The following is a 6040-nucleotide window of genomic DNA, read 5'->3' as shown; positions in this document are numbered from 1 at the left end:
TAAAGATATTAGTCTTGAATGTATGAAATACATGTGACCTTAAATGAAGTTAAGAGGGTCTTTTATGTGAAACTTTTATCCTAGTTGTAAGGTTATGAATTTTGAAGTCGCAACCGTAATGATATCTTACGAAGTAGAGGAATGATCGACTTAATTTTAATTGGATGAAATGACATCATATTAATCATTAGGAAATTCATCATAAGATTCTTGTCTCCATTGGAAGGTAACCTTTAGAGGACATCTTTGGTAGGGTAAATGTGGTTGGGTTATGAACTTGTTATGGAACCCTTTTATATGAACCATATATGTGAATTAATCTATGAGAAAGAAGGCTAGCACAGAATGAGTATGGTAAGAGAAGTAGTTCTAGTTAACAATGAGACTAGATTACAAAGCACGCCCTTCATATTCCTTAACCATGTGCCTATATGGGATGAGTCCAAGTTCTACCATTGCAAAGTATAACACCCTTATCGATGTAGGATAGAACTCCGAAATCCATGACTAGCTATCATGGTCTATGTTTGTTATTGCCTATTCTCATCATGGGGGAAACTTTCTAGCATTAGTGAAGTTCTATTAAGTTTAGATGGTCGTATGGAAAGCTATTTAGACATTCTACAATAGGCTTTGAAGGTGTTAGTTAAAGTCCTTTGGTATTTATTCCAAGGCCATTACTTTAATACTCTTTATTTCTTGAATGTCTCCTACATGAACTAATGAATATAATGACTTAATTTAAGTATGAAATTATGTTAATAGAATAAGTACTTATCTGGAGTAGTTAATGATTTTCTAGTTAAGGTGTAATGGGGGCATAGGAATGGTCACTTCGTATCTTACCTAGATGAATATTAAGAATGACTCTAGTTAGGGAAGATGTTGATTATGTGGACATGATAAAAACTTAGGAAGTCTTAAGGATTATTTAGGTACTCTTGCAGAGGTCAATCATGGATATTATCTTCTTGATCCACTTAAGTAAGTATTTTTATAGCCTTTGATGAGGAAAGGCCATATTATCTGTGTTCAAACTTTGATGTCTTGAAAATGTGTATGTGACTTATTATAAGTATTCTTGAGGTTCATTAAGGTATGCACAGGGACGATAAATGGGAGGTCTCTCTTTGTGTTTCTTAAGTGGGTCGTAGGATAACTTTTAGAGAGAAAAGTACATGTTAAGATGTGTTAAGAAGGAAGGAGAAGCACTTCATCATGATAGTGAATTACTTCGCTGTATAATTAAAGTAGCTTAATGTAAAATGATCTAAAAATTGTGAATAATTCGATAAATTTTATCTTATGTGTTTCTAAGTTGTTAAATGTTGTTCTTATGATTATAATATTATTTTTAAATGAAAAGATGCATATTTCTAATAAATATCAATTTTCATTATTTTCATGCATTATGTCATACTTAGTAAATGTGGTTGTACTAATCAATGCTTTTATCTATCTCAATAGTCGTTGGTAGGTGAGGAGAATTTGGGAAGGAGTACTTGGACCGTATCATTATTAAAGAGAAGTTGAAGTATGTGCTTATTTTATTCGAGGGCATATATATCTTATATTTCTCTATTTGAAGTATTATAATAGACTAAGTATTTCTATATTAGTATTGTATATGGGTCGTGTCCCATGTATTCTTGTGAATTAAGATGACGACATTGAGACTTAGTATTTCCTATGACTTTATATGAAAGAGATTTTTAAAGACTATAATATGTTTTGTGAAAATTTTTAATTCTACACTACTTTTTAATATGTTTATGCGATTAATGTTACGTAAGGACTTGTAAAAGATCTCCGAGAGGTCAAGTATGCTGGTTGGAATCCAAGATTGCCCCTAACTTATAGGGTGTTGTTTTGGGATGTGACAATTTATTGGTGGAATGGAATGAAAAGAGGGATCACAAATTTTGGTGCTAGATGATTGAATTGCTAACAAGTCAAAGCCAAGCATCAAGGGCTAAGAGGTCTCACAAAAAATATTGACATTCCCACTTGGAACTGTAAAGATATCAACATGGACTTCATGGTAGGTTTACCTCATACCCGTCAACAAGATGACTCAATATGGGTCATAGTGGATAGATTGACCAAGTCAGCCTACTCCCTTCCCATAAAGTTTATTACTCGGAGGGGGAAAATGCTAAATTGTATGTTAAGGAAATTGTGAAGTTGCATGGGGTTCCCTTGCCCATCATTTCAGGTAGGAAAACTCAATTCACTACACATTTTTGGAAACTTTTCCAAGTTGGACTTGGTAAGCATTAAAGCGTTGCACCGCTTTCCACCCTCAAATGGATGAAAAAGCGGAGCGCCAATTAAAACTCTTGAAGATATGTAGAGGTATTGCATGATTGATTTCAAGGAAAATTGGGATGATCACCTACCACTAATTGAGTTTTACTACAACAGTAGCTACCATGCAAGCATCAATATGACACCTTTTGAAGCGCTTTATGGTAAAAAGTGTAGGTCCCCAATTTTATGGTTTTAAACGCGTGAGTTTGCTCTTCTTTGTTTCGAGTTAGTGTCTGAAGACACTGAGAAATTTTGACTCATAAGGGAGAGGTTGAAAAAAACTTTTAGTCGCCAAAAGTATTATTCCGACAATAGAAGGAAAGACTTTTAATTCGAAGTAGAAGATTGGGTTTATTTTGAAATATCACCCATGAAAAGGGTGATATGGTTTGGAAAAAAGGGGAAAGTTAGTCCCTGTTATGTGGCACTGTATGATATATTGAAGAGAGTAAGAAAATTTGCCTATGAGTTTATGTTTCCAAATGAGTTGTCCATGATTCGTCCGATCTTCCATGATTATATGCATAAGAAGTGTATAGGTGATCCGATTTCCATTCTTCCTATAGAAGGTTTAGGGTTGAAACAGGACCTTTCTTATTAAGAGGTCCCGGTTGAGATCTTGGATCACTATGTTATGAAATTAAGTAATAAGGAGGTTGCCTTCGTAAAAGTTCTATGAAGGAACTACCTTGTTGAGGGAGTTACATGGGAGGCTTTGGCCAACATGAAATCCCGTTATCCTCATATTTTTTCAGCATACTACTATTCAAGAATAAGGTGAGTAATTCCTTATATGGTTATTATGAATCATATTTATCTTATCATGTTTTTCTAAACATATAAGCATATAATTGTCACGACCCAAATCCGGGCCGCGACTGGCACCCACACTTACCCTCCTATGTGAGCGAACCAACCAATCTAAACCTTAACATTTCAATATAAAGTAATGCGGAAGACTTAAACTCATTAAATAAAGACCAATTCATTAACTTCTAAAATTCAACATCTATTATTCCCCAAAATCTGGAAGTCATCATCACAAGAACATCTACGATCAAACGACTAAACTAAGAGTATTCTAAAAGCTAAAACTACATAAGAAGTTAGTCCATGCCGGAAGTTCAAGGCATCGAGACTTGAAGAAGAAGATCCAGTCCAAGCTAGAAGCATTAGCTCACCCTGAATTTTCGATGTAGTAAGACTGGCTTGAATTATTGTTGAGTTGAAGACGATGGCACGTTTGCTGCACTCCACAAATAAACAAGAAGAGAACATAAAAGTAGGGGTCAGTACAAAACACGAGTACTGAGTAGATATCATCGGCCAACTCAAAATAGAAATCAATATATACCAATTAATATCATAAAGTCAACTATGATACTCAACATGTAGCAACAACAAATACTATATCATTAACAATTACCGTCAAATTCACACATGAGGACTCAAGCCTCGATACCATACTCATTTGGGAATCATGTTCATTAGATTGAGTATATTAACATCTTTCAAGATTCATTATCTTTATTTCTCTTGTGTCGGTACGTGACACTCCGCTCCCTCATATTCATTAATCCTCTCGTGTCGGTACGTGACACTCCGATCCCCTAAATCTACGTGTCGGTTCGTGACACCCGATCCCCTAAATCTACGTGTCGATTCGTGACACCCGATCCCCTAAATCTACGTATCGGTTCGTGACACCCGATCCCCTAAATCTACTTGTCAGTTCGTGACACCCGATCCCCTAATTCTACGTGTCGGTTCGTGATACCCGATCCCCTAATTCTACGTGTTGGTTCATGACACCCGATCCCCTAAATCTACGTGTCGGTTCGTGATACCCGATCCCCTAATTGTACGTGTCGGTTCGTGACATCCGATCCCCTAAATCTCCTTCCATCAATTCATCAAGCCTTCTTTCTTACCAAGGCATCATCAATCTCATTACTTTAGTTCATCAAGCCTTCTCCCTTACCAAGGCATCATTATTAAAAGAGATTGGTTTTTATCAAGATTTGGGATTCAATAACTTCATCATGCTTAATAAAATCACAATTATATAATCAAGTTCATGCATGCATACAATTAAGCACATAGCAGGGTTTACAATACTACCAATACATATCATTCTCTATTAAGAGTTTACTATGAAAGCATGAAAACCATAACCTACCTCCACCGAAGATTAGAAATCAAGCAAGCAAATTCCCAAAGCTTTGTGTCCTCTTTGTCTCTCCTCTTTCTCGTTCAACTTTCTCTCTCTTTCTCTTGTTCTTTCTATTTTCTTTATTCAAACCCTCTTTCTTTTACCCTAATTAGTATATAATTAAGGATAAAAGATGGCAATAATGCCCCACTAATTAACTTAAGGTTACCTCTTTTAACCCCCAAGTAATTAGACTTATTAACATTAACCCACTAACTTTATAATTAAGGCAAGAATAGTCAAAAACATCCCTTAAAACGTATAAAGTAATCCGACCCGGACTGGGATTGCGCAACCTGTGACGGGCCGTCGTGCCTGCGACGGTCCGTCCTGCAGTTCGTCGTAAAGTTCAGAGACCCAAATTTCCACCAAGGGCCTGTGACGGTCCGTCACACCTATGACGGTCCGTCCTGCTTGGTTAACGTCACCGTTTTAGCATTACTATCCAAAATCGCAAATTGCGGAGAAAGCCAAGTCATACCCAGAATTACATCAAAATCATCCATTTCTAAGATAACCAAATCTACATAAGTGTTGCTCCCCCCAAAGTTCACCAAACCAGACCTATACACCTTTTCAACTACCACGGACTCACCCACCAGAGTAGAAACACGAATAGGCATATCAAGTAATTCACAATGTAAATTTTGACCATTAGAAAATGTGGAAGATACATAAGAAAATGTGGATCCAGGATCAAACAATACAGAGGCCATGCAATCACAAACCAGAAGATTACCTGTGATGACAACATCAGATGCCTCCGTTTCAGACCGCCTAGGGAAAGCGTAACAATGGGCCCTATCGTTCATCTGTCCGTTGCCCCTACCATGTTGTGATGTAGTGGCTCCAGTTTGCCCATCACCTCGGCCGTTTTGGTGACCACCATTTCTTCGACCACCACGTCCTCCAGAATAACGGCCTCTGCCATGACCACCTCTGCCTCTAACATTTGGAGGTCTGTAACTCTGTTTTGGACAATTCCTCCTAATATGTCCAGTCTCCCCACATCCATAACACTCTCTGGAGTCAAGCATAGGTCTCTCAGAGAAGTGTTGACCAGTCTGAGGTGGACCCCTAACTACAGTCTGTAGTGATGACTGAATGGGTCGACCTGAGTAACCTCCGGAACCTTGTCCTCTAGAGTAAGAACCATTTAACTCACCTCCCTTTCGAAACCTTTTTTATGTCGATGTCGTGGTGAAGTCATCTAGCTTCACTCCTTCCACCTCTATCACGATGTCTACCACCTCTTGGAAGGATTTTGCAGTAGCCGCTATCTGTAAGGCTGAAATCCGCAACTCTGACCTCAACCCCTTCACAAAAAAGCGAATCCGCTCTTGTGGACTGAAACATAGTTGGGTGGAATACCGGGATAAAGCACGAAACTTAGCCTAATATGCATTGACCGACATCCTACCTTGCTCTAGGCTCAAGAACTCATCCCTTTTTCTATCCCTCAAAGTCCGGGGGATATACTTCTCCATAAACAAGCTAGAGAATGAGGCCCAAGTCATA

Source organism: Solanum lycopersicum, chromosome 12 (genome assembly GCF_036512215.1).
Source record: "Solanum lycopersicum chromosome 12, SLM_r2.1".
In the NCBI taxonomy this organism is placed as follows: domain Eukaryota; kingdom Viridiplantae; phylum Streptophyta; class Magnoliopsida; order Solanales; family Solanaceae; genus Solanum; species Solanum lycopersicum.
Note: the sequence above shows the minus strand (reverse complement) of the source record.